Source organism: Cydia pomonella, chromosome 9 (genome assembly GCF_033807575.1).
Source record: "Cydia pomonella isolate Wapato2018A chromosome 9, ilCydPomo1, whole genome shotgun sequence".
NCBI lineage: Eukaryota > Metazoa > Arthropoda > Insecta > Lepidoptera > Tortricidae > Cydia > Cydia pomonella.
The window spans coordinates 22,733,098-22,750,027 of record NC_084711.1 but is presented as its reverse complement, the minus strand read 5'-3'; the positions used below and the strand labels follow the sequence as shown (position 1 = coordinate 22,750,027).

Genomic DNA, 16,930 nt, shown 5'->3' with positions numbered 1-16,930 from the left:
AGCTGATACAATTTGTTACGCAGACGATACCGTTGTGTTGTTCCATGGGAAGACATGGGATAATGTCTTTGATCTAGCGGAGGATGGGCTGAGAAATATTATGTCGTGGCTCAATAATAATTTATTAACTCTTAATGTAGCCAAATCATATTTTCTCACGTTTACTAAAACTAATAAGACAGTACCCATGAATATCTCGGGCAGAAGCCTACCTCTGCATATTGATAACTGTCGGAAGTCGGTGAATGGGGTGTCTCCTTGCAAGTGTAACGTTATAGTTAGAGCTGAAAAGGTAAAATATCTGGGTTTATTGATAGACGGTAATCTTTCATTTAAACACCACATTTCAGCACTAAGTGGAAGAGTAAGGAAGTGTATATATATCATGAAAAAGCTTCGCTGTTGCACCTCAGAACAAGTGCTACGGCTTGTCTACTATGCCCTCTGCCAATCAATAATCCAGTATGGCATCGCAGTCTGGGGCAGTGCCGCAAAAACCACACTTATAACGCTGGAGAGGGCTCAGCGTGCTGTTATCAAGGTCATGCTGCGCAAACCTCTTTTTTACCCAACGAATTCCCTTTACCGGGACTCGAAACTCCTAAGCGTGAGACGGTTATATGTGTCTAAAGCAGTAGCTCAAGCTCATGTAATTATTGGCAAATTGCCTAACATTACACAGCTGCTGACCAAACGGAAATTTCGAGTCCCCACTCCAAAATATAGATCAGCCCTTGCAAAGCGGTCGCCACATTTTATGCACCTACGTGTATATAACAATGTTTGTAAGGTACACGAAATTCAAAATTGGACTTTAAGTAAGACCAAGGCAACGGTAAAAAAGTGGCTTGTGTCGTTAACATATCACGAAACGGAGGCTCTTCTTGTACCAAGTTAACGCACGCGCACACGCACACGCACACGCACACACACACAAACACACACACACACACACACACACACACACACACACACACACACACACACACACACACACACACACACATTTGTATAGTAGTATCCACCGTTTTGTAATGTATTTTAGTCTTGTTATATTTTAGTTTTTTAATCTTCTCTTTCTGATTTGTAACGTCTGTACCTATTTGTAACGTCTTTATACTTATTGCCAATGTATTGCACTCAAGGGTCCCGAGATACAGGCTCAGCCTAGTTTGGGGTCCGCCAGTATACCAATTATGTTTTTCTGTGTTCTGTATAGAAATAAATAATTTTAATTTTTTTTTAATTTTAAGATACAGATACAGATACAGATACAGATACAGATACAGATACAGATACAGATACAGATACAGATACAGATACAGATACAGATACAGATACAGATACAGATACAGATACAGATACAGATACAGATACAGATACAGATACAAATACAAATACAAATACAAATACAAATACAAATACAATACAAATACAAATACAAATACAAATACAAATAGTTTATTTCCAAAAAAATATTAGAGCAAGTTACAATTTATTTTGACCCCCACACTAGGCAAAGCCTGTCCCGTGAGGGAAATTATACATTTACTTAAATACATTACATAAGCGGCTATTGGCAACCATGTTGAACAGAGAAAGAAAAAGTAGAATAAGGAAATTAAAATTAATAAAACTTAGTAATTGATAATACAAGCAGATAACTTATAAGAGAAGCTTATAAAGCCTAATTCTTATTAAGTGTCGGCACAGTGTGTGTGGTGTGTGTGTGTGTGTGTGACTTGACTATGGCAAATTCTTCATAGATTAGATGGAGACCATATTTAAGAAGAAGAGTGAAACATGACACAACAGAAGAGAAATGCAACCGTAGATTGAAAATCGAAACCTTTTTTTTATTTATCCAACGACACTGAAATACTACTTGGCGTGGCCATTCCTCAACCCACCAACTGAGCGGCAGCTGCCGTCCACGAGGGTTCATCAGACATAGCCGTTAACCACGCAGTTTTCGCCCAGGAGGCGATTGGTCATGGAAATCCTGGCTCGCGGTCTATAAAGAAACAGTGAGCGAAAACCGCGTAGCGAAATATTATTTGAAGATAGTCACGGGACTGTTCATGGTATCTCAGCACCCCCGGCATACCATCAGTCTATGGGGGGGTTAGCTCTCTCTCTGCGTCTGAATGTACGACTGTTGGGTCTGGCCTAGGCCCTAGGTTGAAAATTTCGTATAGCTCTTTCGGTACAAAAAGTAATGAAGGTAATATGTAAACTAATGTAATACTTAATGTACCAAATTGCCACTTATTTCTCTAAATAGGTGGTGATTACATGAATATGTATGCCAAAGTTGAACATAACGATGAAGAAAAAATGTGGAAATAAGTCTTTTGAACATAAATAATGAAGATATGGCAATCAGTTGATATTCAACCTCTCGATACAAAAAAAAACGATAAAAAAAAAACAATTCTCTTTTTTAATATTTTAAATATTGCTCTTAGACATTAAACGCTGTATTCAGTGATATCATATGTGACCGAAACCGGCAAAACGTCCCACTTGGTCGCTTGCCATAAGGACGAGATTTGCTTGTATCTTTATACGAATAGCTAGCGATAAAGTGGGACGTTTTGCCGGTTTCGCTCACATAAGGTGGCGGTATAAAATGCTATGATCTCGGTATAATGGCTCCTCTACACGATGGGCCATCATACTGGACCACTAAGATGGGCCAGCGTGTAGAGAGGGTAGTGGTTTCGGATGGCTTATGGCGCGGCGGGATGGCGATGAGATGGCCACTGTGTCGGTATTTCGTCCGCACATTATGGCTCCTCTACACGATGGCCCAGCGTAGGCCAGTCTAAGGGACGAAGCTATGCGGTGGAATGAGATAGCAATATCACTTGCTCCCTTTAACGCATAAATGCGTCCCTTGGACTGGCGTACGCTGGGCCATCGTGTAGAGGAGCCATAAAAGGTAGTCGGCCAGCGATGGTGCGTACGCATCTACACATGGCTCATTCCATAATACGTGCTCTCGACCATCGCATGGCCATCTCGCTGGCTCAGCGCTGGGCCATCGTGTAGAGGAGCTATAAGACATAATCGATATAATCGCTGAAGTGCTGAAAGGTTAGCTTTTTTGCTGAATTATCCTGTTTCAATACATAAAGCAATCATATATACAAAGTTAACAATTTAGATCGTAGACCTGTATATTTACGCTTTCACTAAGACAAATAAGTTATATAACTTAAACACACTACGTTCGATTATAAATTGCCACATTTACATAATTCGCCTATGAATAATCGATCCGGTCATAATCGAAAATATTGAATTATCGATTCGGCGTCAATATTGATTTAGTTCTGATTATTAATTTAAACGGGCCATTTATGACGAAGATATATTATGTCGAAACCGGATTATATAATATATGGGCGTTTATGTATTATGGAAAAACCCAATTAAGTTTTGTATGATACATATGTGGCGTTATTTATGAAAAGGGACCTTATTGTCGATGGCCCTTACGCCGCACTGCGTCGGGCAGCGTTGTATTTGTATCGGAGCATCGTTTATGACGGCGGAAGCGCCATCGACAATAAGGTCCTTTTTCATAGATAACGACACATACAGGGTGACCTTAGCCATTGGACAAACCCTGAAATCCCACGTAGGGTTACTTCTCCGTCTCGCATTAAGTCTGTTATTTGTAACTTCATGTATTGTGCAATAAAGATGAAATAAATAAATAAACTCCAAAACTACTGAACGGATTTTCATACGGTTTTCACCTATAGAGTCTAGGTAGAGTGATTCTTGAGGAAGGTTTGGGTGTAAAATTATCTTAACCGCGCGAAGCCCTAATTTCAAAGACAATTTAAATTATTAATAAATGCAAAGTTCGTTTAGGTAAAACGTCATATTATTATTAAAAATAAGTTTTCGCAAAGCTCGGTAAAAACTTATTATAAATGGATTTTATCCTTGGATGAAATTAATACTCTAAGCTGTCTTATTTATCTATGCCATAATGAATGCTTTTATTCTAGCGATAAAGCTACTTTTTAACACTATAGAAAAATATTGTTAATAGCCTTCGAGCTCCTGGTTCTATTTTAAACAGAAGTTTAGACTAATTTCTTAACTCCTGTTCTGATCAATACTGACTATTTTCACGACATTTTATAAACTTACTCTATTTCAATAATAAAACATTAAAAAACCGTTAACGGAACCTTCACCTACCAAATCAAAACGCGCCAGCCCTACCATACAAGTTGATAAATAGTCGCGGACGATTTGCACAGTCATTAGGGTTGGCACCGCGACACATGTCGGCTCGATTCATTGCTTTTCCTCCTGTCGCCTTTCTGTATTATACTTCAATTTGTCCCAAGTCACTCGCTTTTCGGGGTTTTTCTTTGTTCTATTTGTAAGTTTTTTTGAACATCTGTGGTTGTGGTGCCAAGAAACGATGGTTGTCTTAAGGTAAAATTCGGATGGCGACTTCTAGGTACATTGTTATTTCTACAGCATTGCTGTTACACCATTACAGTAGAAGGACATATCGCTGTGATATTGTATTATTTTTATTTTATTCCAGGATTAATATTACGTAATGTTTATCCAGGTTCAGGTTATTTTATTTATAAACGTATCTGTATATTTTTATACCATACCTATTCGTGGCAAATAAGCATGACCCGCCTAATGGTAAAGCGCTTATTAAGGCCTTCAGCAAAAAGACTCCTCCGATGTTGCTTATGTCCATGGGCGGCGATGACTGCTTCCCCTCGGGCGGCTCGTCTGCTCGTTTTCAGCCTATTACATAAAAAAAAAAAAAAAAGGCGGCCTCGAATGCCTTAGCGCTGTCTAGGAACCAACTGCGCAACTTGGTAACGGTGCTTACTGGGCACTGCGGCCTAAATAAGCACATGCTCACTATGGGGAAACGTGACATGGAGCGGTGCAGACTCTGCATGGAGGCAGAGGAGACGCCCTTGCACATCCTCGCAGAGTGCCCTTGCCTACTGCGCACTCGTGACTCAATCCTGGGCAGACACATATTACGTCCGGAGGAGTTAAGGTCTCTCGAGATCAAGAGGATCCTGCAGCTGTTTGAAGTTGCAGGTTTGCATCGAGAGTTGTAGTAGGTGGCGATCACAATAGATCAGGTATGGTCGCAGTGATATTTAGGCTGCAGAGCCTTACATAGCCCCTAACAAAGAAGAAGAATGGTAAACAGTTAACGTAGGCTTAGACATTTGCATTTCAAATTGTAGAACAAATACAGTTTCATCACGACTTACTTAACACTCAAAAGCTCATCCCTAAGTTTCAATATCAGAAAAAACGATTATAATACTTTTAATAACAGTTATAATTGCTACTATGCACCTGGCAAGGGTAACCAAGATTCCCATTAACAGTAGGACAAAAGTCCCATAAATTATATGTATTATATGTTCTTTTGATCGTGCATTGCTTCCCCTATAAGTGAGTCAGCGATAACACGAATAGGGTTGAAGGTTTGATTGGCAAGTTTGGTTATAAATTGCAAATCGATTAGATTAGAAATGATATTTTGATACCTGCATAATACATAATTATATTCACACTTAAGTAGTAGCAATTATATTCAAGCGCTTTTAAATGCGAGTCGGTTTGTAAGCAGCAGTCCATAAAAAGTGACCCGTGTTCATTGCTACCAAGTGTAGTTGGTAACGTAAATAACACCTGCACTTTTAAGTTTAGTCAAAAAAAAATGTGACATTGTCTGTGAAAAGGGACATTATTGTCGGTGACGCTTACGCCATTATCAACGACGCTCCCATATTATAAACAACGCCGCGCTACGCAGTTCGGCTTAAGCGCCATCGACAATAAGGTCCCTTTTCATAGATAATGTCACAAATAAGTTTTGGTACCATGTAAATATGTGGAGCAATAAGAAAATCTAAAAATCAGATAGTAAAGTTCCAACGAAGTTTCAAGCAATGATGATATATTATGCACGTTTATGTCAATACCTTTCTAATAATTTGAGGCGCTAGTTTTCACCAAACCATTTCTCAAAAAAAACACCTTTTTTCATCACAGCATAATACCCATACACTCCATCGTCATACAAAATCTCTTCAAACGTCAAACGTCGAGTCACCGCGATCAAAGGATCCACCATTTTCCGGCCCAACAACATCATTTGTTATTCCCATAGAGAGTATTTTTTCAAGTTGATGAAAGCGAGCTGTTAATAAAATCGCACTTCATCCGTTTTTGTCGATCATCGTCACTTAGCCGGCATTTGTGGGGTGACAACGCGATGGAAAGAGGAATGTCATTTGTTCATCAAATATCGTTTTATCAGGTACAGAGTGATTCTCAGTTTCAGAAACTTTTTGAAGTCAAAAATAACAGAAATGATGACGATGAATTTTATGCCACAAATCAGAGAAATTATCATATTTTTCATATCGTGAATAAATGTCTAATATTGTGAGTTAAGAAACGAAATAGCGGTTTATAAAATTTTATTTGGATAATTTCAGTAAAATACAAAATTATTTGGATAATTTCAGTATAATAAAATAATTCGTTTTTAGTATACTAAAAAACTACCGTCAATGGAATCCGTGTTGATCTAGTTTACTTGCTTAATTACGTACCATCATCATCATCATCATTTTAGCCTCCAGTCGCCTACTGCTGAGCATAGGCCTCTCTTCGATCTCGTAATTGTTCGCGAATACACAAAGAATTACTTATCAAAATCGTGAAATCACATTGGGCATTTTCATTGCTTGTAAAAATAATGAACACTTTTGCAAAGACATATTAGCGATCATAGGATAGCTTTTATGTTCGCTAATATTAGAATCCCCCAAACAATCAAGAGGTACGAAGTACGAGTACGTACAAACGAAGCATTGACAATTCACCGCACGAACAAATTTGACATATTATGTTACCAACTCTGGATTAGCCCGAGTCGGGACTAGTCTTCCATTCACCAGCAGGGCGGCAGCGTGGTGCCCCTAGCGATCAACAGGGTGCAAGTCACCGTGCGTTGACAACCCTCGGCTGACGACTTTGACACATTGCAGTGACAACCCTGGAGTCTACGCTTTGTGCGAGAAAAGGCCAAAGGTAGTGTTTGCAAAATGGAACGTTTTTGTTTAAGTTTAGGAGACCCGGTTTGGTATTTTTTGGCATTATCAATTGCATTTTTATAGATATTTTTTCAAGACGTACGTGAAATGAAATACGTATTATTATTTATAGCAGCGAGCGAAACCTTCGAATTATATTTAAGTACGTCAAAAGAAATTCGATAATTCACGGAAATGACGTGATTTTTCGTCGGTTATTTTGACTTCTCTATTGGCTATGTCGATAAACGAATGTAATTTTGTTATCCTTATATTATTACGCTCCGTAGCGTAGCGTAGTCATCTCTCTCTATCATTTTTCCATATTAGTCTGACAGGGACAGTTGCGTTTCGTTCGCAACGGAGCGTTAACTACTGGCATACTGGCTACGCGGACAGGCGCCTATTTCACCAACTTGACAATTGACACCTGACTGCCAATTTCCTCTTCTTCTTTCTGCTTCTTTTCGCATTCCTGCAAACCAATGTAAGTGGCGTATGACACAAACGTATTCTCACCTGACGTAGTATTCATCATTTAAAATCATCATAACATAAGGAAACAATCATAATTTGAATCTAATTCACTTTGCCACTCTTTCGAATAAAATTCTAAAATTCTGAAGAAAAACAATCTACTCGACCCGACAACCCTCGACAGAATCTCGTGGCGCAAAATAATTAGGAGAGCCGACCCACCTAAAGTGTGATGGAGCAAGCAAGAAGAAGAGACTCTTTCGAATAAAATATAATTTTTTCATCAGTTTTCGACGAATAAATCAAACAATCAATCAATCATATTCTTCAGACCAGGTCCATAAATCATAACATTCATATACATTTAAAATTTAACATTAATACATTATAATATGTATTAGTAGCAATATGAAACAAATAATTAATTAGTCTTTCTACAACTAAGGTTAGTAAACTCAGGACATAACATACTATTTCTACATACTATTGGCTTGCCTGTCAGTACATGTATCATATGGCAATGGCTCATGTACTGACAGTCAAACCTTGCCGCAAATGCCCTCAGGGCGATAGGGATGTGCACCGCTTCCGCATTGTGGTGTAGAAACAGTCTACCCTAGCTTCAACAAACATCCCCGATGCGCTGCAGTAGTGAGGCGAGGAGAATTCTCTTTATTCGTCGAAAACCGATGGAGATTTTATATTTTATTTATCTTTAGGAACTGGTGTGGTGAGAAAGTAATTTAACACACAATAAACCATGAATTATCATAGTGTACCAACTAAACGGTCCAATCAACGTACTAATTATTTTCCATTCTCACCTCGATTGACGTTGATGTTTGTCAATTCATTCCGCCGTGACTGTCGATAATGAAGATGACGAGATCTGTCAGGATACTGTCATGGCGGGTGGGCTATTGTTTAGATGTTGAAAGAGCAATTACATTGGAAAAGATATAATGGAGTAAGCAGAAATTGCCGCGGAAAGCAAGTAAAGTAATCATTTCCTTTTAAATATACTATAGAAAATTAATTAGTTCGTTGAGTCGTTATCACAATGAATTTACAATAGTCTTATGCGTCATAGACTAGGTACGTCATAGATTAAGTCCTTTATGCCAATTTCAGCATTTTGAAAATTTTCCAAAAAAAAGGACTAACAAAAATAATCTATTTTATCATTGAACCTGGTCACAACATTTCACGAGAATCGGTTAAGAATTGCGACCTGTAGAGGAGAACATCCGGAAATATGAAAGCATAATCCCGGTGAACGCCTTCGCTAATGCTTCGGTCATTAAGAAGATAGCGGGCGTCCGTTTCTCCATATAAACGTAATCTCTATTTTGCACCCTGGATATTGACTTATGGAATTTTTTCAATGTTGTATTCAAGGATGGAGATAGCCATGCTTAGCATTACGCTACTGGACCGTAAGCGAAACGAGTAGATTGGCGGAAGACAAATGTGGTTGATGTGGTAATAACCATAGAACCACAGAATATGGATATGGTGAAGGCATGTCGCATGTATGGATGCCGAACGACGGACCAGGAAAACCTTAGAGTGGAGGCGTAGGGAAGATCAGAGAGGTTCGCCAAACAGAAAGATGAGTGAATGACTTGAGGCGACACGCGGGCGACAATTGACCCTCTAGCATGACTTGTGTTCTTGGGTGCGTAGATGTATGCAGTCTCGCGCTAGAACCCAAGTCATGCTAGACGGTCTGGTTACAACGAGGGACAAAAAGTCTTGGGCGAATTTGGCGGAGGCATAACTCCAAAACGAGCAAACTAAATGCTGCAATAGATAGATATATTTGTGGAAATATGACTGCGTCATCGTTTGTCGATCTGTGATATTAAGGAAAGCGATGCAACACGAATATTTCGGAAAACAGAGCGATTTGTGTTCCGGCCTCAGTGGACGCCATTATAAAACCAGCAATCAATTGTTGCTTAATAAGAACAGTTATTTCAAATATCAAGATTCTTGTGAATCTAACTTTCAACAGATAAGGACGTCTGTCACTAAACAATAGACGAGTTATCTCAAAAAATCGTTCCATTTAATTAAAGATCCACAAAAGATGAATTTGTTGTAACGATAGCTATTGAGGGTACAATCAGGTCGCACAATTACTAGTGATCGCTGCGTGATTTGGCGGTGCTTTGTCGGCATCTGTCACTGAGAGGTCTGTTCTACTTGGGCTCTTTAGACCTTAGAACTGTTCGAATTTCTTGGATAAAACTTCGTGACTAGGTGACTTACTGGCCAGAAAAACGCGGAGTGTTCTTCTTGGGCTACATCATTCTAAGAGAATTGTTGCATCTCTCGCAAAAATTGAATTTGTTTCTGAACTGTTCTTTATTTGATAAGGATTTGACATTTCTAGCAGTTCCTCTCGCTTGTACATTTTGGTGCCTGATTTGGTGAAAGATAGCACAAAGTTAAAGTTAACATCAAGGGTCGGCAAACCGCAAGATATACATCGACGTAGATACACATGAGGCTCTTCTTCTTATAACATTTCTGACTTATGATGACTTCGTTTAGAATGATGTATGCTTAGAAATCCGCTGATCGAAAAGAAGACAAGAACAACAATAATGATAGATCTAGCTTATAAGTTGGTTTAGAACTTAACAACTATAGGATGTGATCTATTAGGTGGATGAAATGATAGTATTTCGGATAACACCTGTCTTTCGTTTTGCTGAAAGTGGTTTTTCGTAGAAAACAAAAAGTCGTACAGTGTTGTCTGAACGTTAATTAGAATTGACCATTAACCATTACAAATTGAACCGTAGACCCGTCCTATCGTGAGTTATATTATCCATAACGCAGTTGACTTCAGTCTTCATCTCTAGAAGAGGTCCAAGTGGAACAAACCCGGTGTGTTTGTCTGTCAAGCGATAGATGATCGACGGCATGACTGCGCAGTTTGCTATGATCCGGCGAAGTATACTTTAATTATCATTGTTGGCTTATTGGAAGATCTGTGGCGGCTATATCGACGTGTTTTGAGATGTTAGGGATTCCTGCAAAAATTTAAGGCTGGTTGATTTTGGCAAAGTAATTACGAAGCAGGAGGTCCGGGTTCAAATCCTATTAAGGGCATATATTGGAAAGTTAACCACAAATATTTGTTCACGAGTTATGGTTGGATGTTTTCTTTTCTTTATAAATAACTTTATATTATATTTATTGTCATCTAGTACCCACAACACAAGCTTTACTGTGCTTACTGTGGGACTAAGTAGATCATTGTAAAATTGTCCTATTATATTTATATACAAGGTGCCCGTGAGCATTGCGAAAGATTTCAAATTGATTTCAAAAAAGCATTGCGAAAAAGAAAAAAAATTTTTTGTTTTTTTTTTTCTTTTTTTTGAACAGTCCTGTACGTAAAACGTAATTTTTATTGATAAACACATTACCTAAAATTAACTAAAAAGTTTTTTTTTTTATTTGGGGGTAGCCTCTCGAATACATTCTTTTAATTTTTCTATGTCAATCAATAGGTATGTCCAGACTAGACCTCAAAGTGGCAATACCGCAGTCAAAAATGTGTTTTGTACCCACTTATGGCGAAATAATGATTTCGAAAAACATTTAATTATCTATGAAACTAGGCCTTATCCAGAAAACTTTTTATGACATTTTATTTTCTAAATATTACCAGAAATGCTTAGTTAAAATGTCTCGCAATGCTCACGGGTACCTTGTATATATTTAAACACACATATTTGGAAAACGTCGACTGCAATGCTGCGCAGCCCAACTTTTGTAGCTATAGTTCGTGAGATCTAAGTTAACACATTTGACAGTTGTCTATTGAAGTTTGTAGTGATGAGGCTAAGACGTATCTGTCAAGTCTAGCGATTATAAATGAATTAAAATAATCCATTTTGAAGTCGATTTTTGCATGTTTGTATTGTTTCTTTTGTAACGTTTTTTCACATAGTATTAAATTTTTGCCATTTTGTTTTCGTTTTAAATGTATTATTTATTATTATATAATCGATTTTTATTAACTTACGGAAATGTCATAAGAATCGAACCGACAGACTTGGCCACAACACTGCTTTTAATCTTTTGACCGCCAAAGACGTCATATGACGTGCGCGGCTACAAACCCAATATCAACCTTCATGCGTACCGATAAGGTTCACGATTACGCGCCGCGTACCATAGGAGTGGCGTTCAAAAGGTTAAAAAGGAAAATACAGATTAGGTAAGGATAAAAAGAGGTAGGATACATTTTTATCGTAAAATATTCAATAACTATAATTTAAAAAATAACTTAAGCTATGTTTAAGAAAAGCGAAATATTTTAAGTACTTGACAAGCCCTAACAATATTACGGGATTTTATTTATAACTTCTATAAAGACATATATTATATAACATGCAGAACCCTGATTCAAATTCATCAATTACTTTTACATAGAAATGAAAACTAAGAGCGGTTTCGCAGTACGTCCGATTCGAACCCGTGAAAATATGATCCGTAGTAGCCGTAGAACTATTTCTATGGTAAGTTACGCACTAGATCCGATCTCCGTCATCCGATTTCTTTCGGATCGCTCTAACTCTACTTTTATAGGATTTTTAGTTACAAATGGTTTTCTCGAACAGGAAAGTATCCGTAGTCCGAATTCTAAATGTCTCTGAAATTTCGAAATCTTTAAATATAATGGACATCTTAATAAATTTAAGTATATTCGGAGTAACTTAACAATTGATTTTTAACGGCTAAAAATTTACTCTTATGTATGAATTATTTAATTTAATCGGTTAACTGATAGTCGTATACATTTTTATTTTATGTAAGAGTCTCAAAAATCTATTGTTACGTAACTCAGACAATATACACAACGCGTTAAGTTCATCTCAATCGAAATAACAGAATACGTAATAAATATTTAGGCTAAATTCGACACGCTCCGCGGGAGGCAACGTCTTCATTGGTCTTGGCCATTGTTTATTTATTTCAGAGTACATAATGTGTTTAAATTATTTGTATCAAGTAATTTTAAAAAATATTGGAATTCATGAAACTAAACTAGTTAGACGGATTGTATCGCGTCTAAATAATTATTTCTACTCTTTGACTGTACTGAACCATAAGTATCAATTTATTCGATGGCGAAACGTGACGTACGCGTTTGCGTTGAGTCTCATTTTGTATGGGATTTTGAGTTTCCAAAACGTCCTGCTTGGCACGCTGTTTGTAAATCCCATACAAAATGAGACTTAATGCAAACGCGTACGTCACCTCACGCTATTATTTAAATTTACACTAGGGGTTCTGGTTGAATTAATATTTCGTATACCAATCTATACTTGGTATACGAAATATATATGACTGCATACTTTTCATGTATGGGCTCCCAACTAAACAGTCGGTCCTATTCGAAGAATGAAATACGGAAAAGATAAGATAATGGTAAGTTCTGGTTTAGATACGTTCTCAATTAGATATCGTACGTATGTCGTATAATTGACAGAAGCAGCACGATTCGGGCAACAAATGACACCTTGACGTTAGAAATATCGTAAATAGATCTTGAGATCACAGCAGAATCGAAATAAACGTCAATTGTGACATATCGTTTAGTTATCGATCTTTTCAAGCTCTTTCCAAGATCTTAAGCATCTCTTAATCATTCTTCGAATCGGACCCAGTCTTGCTGCTGAGAAGCAATTTCCTTTTTACAACCTTATGGTACTTAAGCACATCGCATGTTTTAAAATAAAACCATTACATCATTTACACATAACCCTTACATCATAAACTGATATGTATATAGCAGTTTGTAAAAACTATACGTTGATATGTTTACCGTGGGAGAATAGAATAATGGAACATCGGTACCATAACAACCGTAAGTTACTAACATGAAGACATAATAGTTTATACTTTGATTCGTTTATGAGTTAATGGCAGTTAGTTTTTATTCTCACGAAGGTTTCGATTTGATTCCCGTTTAGTGCAATCATGCGTAGGTTACGCAAAAAGTTTTTAGAAAAGTTAAAAATTATGCTAAACTAAAATGACCATCGGACGGCTTTTAAATTTTATCTCAATTATACTGAATATACGCATACGTAACGAACACATCCGTGGCAACCTCGGAATCCGTGACGTAGCCAATAAGCTAGCTGCAGGAAAGTCGCCTCCGATGGTATGGCCATATAAGCCGCAGACCGGTGGACTACATTGGAAATAGATGCTCGACTTCACTGTCCAGAGCCCAAAATGACGCGGACGCGGTAGGCCTAAGAATCGCTGGCTGGACGAGAACAATCTCACACCTGAGGATGCCGAAGACCGGGCATAGTGGAGAAGATTGAGAAGGAAAGCGGACCCTGGCGCTAGGCCGGGAGAACGCTAGGTTGTAGAAGATTTTGAAATACATACTTCTGTTTAGAATTTTAATCGTCAGATCACAAGGGCTATATTCTAGCAATTTCTTATTATTTATTTAGTTTCACCTGTCCCGTAGACTGTCTATCGGTCTCAAATCTTGCAAGGTAAGGTATTGAACGTCCCTTTTGGCAAGTGTGTGATAATGTATATTACCAAACGAGAAAGGTCGGCATTTCACACTTATTCCCGGAAACTTAGTATACCTATTTGTACTAACGTTTTTACCAAATATGGCTAACACGTTTATAATTGTTCAACCTGCTTAAATAACAATCTCATGTATAAATTATTCATTAATTTAAAGTATTACTTCCCGTAACGTAATTGCATTTAAAAAGGGTTAAAATAATGTCTACTGTCACACAAGATATCTTCACTTTAGTAACAATTTTAAACTTTATTAGCAAAAACATAAGGTCCATATAATACAAGCATGAAGGGGTAAACGGAACAATGGGCCTTATACATTTTTATGTAACATTAATGTTATGCAACTTCAACGAATTCATCCCATAATAGGTGTCCTATAATTATCCTAACAACTCTTTTAAACATGCCACTGGTAAGGTTGTGGCTGAAGCACGGGCGGAGTTTTTAAGCGCTTATGAACAGTAGCACAATATACTGGATGTTATTTAATTTGATTTAATTTTATTTTAATTTAATTTAATTCTTTATGTAATGTAATTATGTGTAAATGTATAATGCATATGGAAATAATTTTCTGGATTAAATTTCATTCATTCATATACTTGAGTAATTGATAAATTGGGTGATATATCTGGTAAATTCGAATAGAAATCGCGCGTAAACTTTTATGTAAAAAAAATACATTTATTTCAGACTTGGGTACATACAGTGTTAGATTAACTGAATTTCTTAAAATTGTGATTAAATTATGTTACTATTATACTAAAATTTAACTTACAATTGAATTAAATTTAAAATTAAATCATGTTTAGCTGGAACTGGGTTTTTTAAACGTTTTTTTCTTTACCAGAAGCTAAAAACTCATCGTGATATTTTATTAGATTTGTCTTTAAAATGCAAACCAAAATGGGTTTTACTGTACTCTTATACCCGTTTCATCATCATCGCATAATTCGAAAATAAAAGAGAAACACACATACAAGCCACATACAGACGTAACAAAGAGTCTTATAACACTTGCCCTTTTAGTATGTAATTTTGTTAGTTAGTGTGGGTTAAATCTTGGAAACTAAATTTAACCCACTTCTCGATTTCCGATTGAACTGAAAATTTGCATACACATGTAAGTCGGGTGATAATGAAATATTATGGTACCATCGAGCTGATCTGATGATGGAGACAGGAGGTGGCCATAGGACTCTGTGATGAAAAATCGCAACCTAATTGTGTTTGTGTTTTTTAGAATTGACTCGATGAGTATTAGTTGCCTGAGGTAAGAAAAGTACAGACAGCGATAAACGCTTGTACCAAAAATGATTTTTTTGCCAAAAACTTATTAATTATTAACGTACTCTCTATCCACTAACGTGCTTAATATTTTTCAGTGACTTTTATTATTATAATAAAATAAGGGTGACAGCTGGTAACTACAGTTGCCAAAAGAATGTGAGTGCTTATACTTGTCTTTCATATCCGCTTCCGCTACTCGCTACCCATCAACCATCTCCTTAACCATGCATGCAACTGTCAATATCATAAATTGTTCAGTGACAACATGTCAAACGCACAATTTAATTCCTGAGACGGATAGCAACCGGTCGACATTCCTCACGAGAAATTATAATTTAATATCGACATAGTAGAAATCGATGAAAAATGCGATTATAGAAATTTATAGCTTAATTGGTAACATTTGGCCTGTCGTGTGGATTAGGGGTCCGTTTTGATGGCTTAAACTGAAACCTGACATGTGTCAACCAAATGGTAACCTTTTTTTTATTACCGTAAAACCACCCAACTCTATAATCCAATACTGCAACTATGGTCCACAAGTTCAAAAGAAAATTAAGCATCTATACCAATGTTCCTTGTGGTTTACTCCTAGTTTTACCTTCCATTTATAAACATACTTTGCGTTAGAACTACAAAAATATAGTAAAATACACACCTGAACGAGAAAAATTGAGTTTATTTGTGGATCATAGATGGGAGCTTTGGACTATAGTTGGGTGGTTTTACGGTAGCCTATTTGTGTGTCCAACTGTTGGGCAAAGGCCTCCCCTTTCGCTTTCAAATCCTCCCTGTGCTGAGCAAGATCCCGCCAATCCCGCTGAAACGTATCCAAGTCGTCCAGCCATCTCTTCCTCGGTCTGCCTCTGCCACGACTACTCTGGGGATGCCAGCTAGTGGCTATTTTGGTCCATCTGTCACCATTCATCCGGCAGACATGTCCAGCCCAGTCCCACTTTAGTCTGGCGGTCTTCATCCCAACATCGACGACACGGGTTTTGGAGCGAAGCTTCGCTCCAAAAAAAAAACAAAATGGTAACCTATAATATTAATATTTAATAATTGACTGAGCGAGTGCAAAGCGTCGCCGTTTCATTTTTGGCTGTTCTCCTCTAGTGACTGATTGAATGAGTGAATGTGATTTATCCTACTTAAAAATAATGAAGAAACTGTGGAATGAATGAATATTTATTTAAGTATTCATAATATTAATTTTTATATAAATATATTCCATTTCACAAGCTTTTATTTAGTTTCACCCGTCCCGTTGTCTGTAATCAAGTCTTGCAAGTTAAATTTGATCCACTTCCCGGTTTCCGATTGAGCTGAAATTTTGCATGCATATGGAAGTCGGGTGACAATGCAATATTATGGTACCATCGAGCTGATCTGATGATGGAGACAGGAGGTGGCCATAGGAACTCTGTGATAAAACAACGCAACCTAATTGT

General features: G+C 37.3%; 1 protein-coding gene and 1 long non-coding RNA gene across 3 annotated transcripts in view; both read right to left on the bottom strand.

The window, feature by feature from the left end:
* LOC133520955 (protein tiptop) overlaps positions 1 to 16,930 on the bottom strand; it is a 570,116-nt gene that overhangs the window by 450,711 nt on the left and 102,475 nt on the right. The window lies entirely within an intron of this gene.
* On the bottom strand, positions 10,311 to 11,557 carry LOC133521019 (uncharacterized). The gene is made up of 2 exons (XR_009799852.1): positions 11,350 to 11,557; positions 10,311 to 10,645 (listed from the first exon to the last, which is right to left on the bottom strand). It is a non-coding gene; the product is annotated as an uncharacterized LOC133521019 (long non-coding RNA).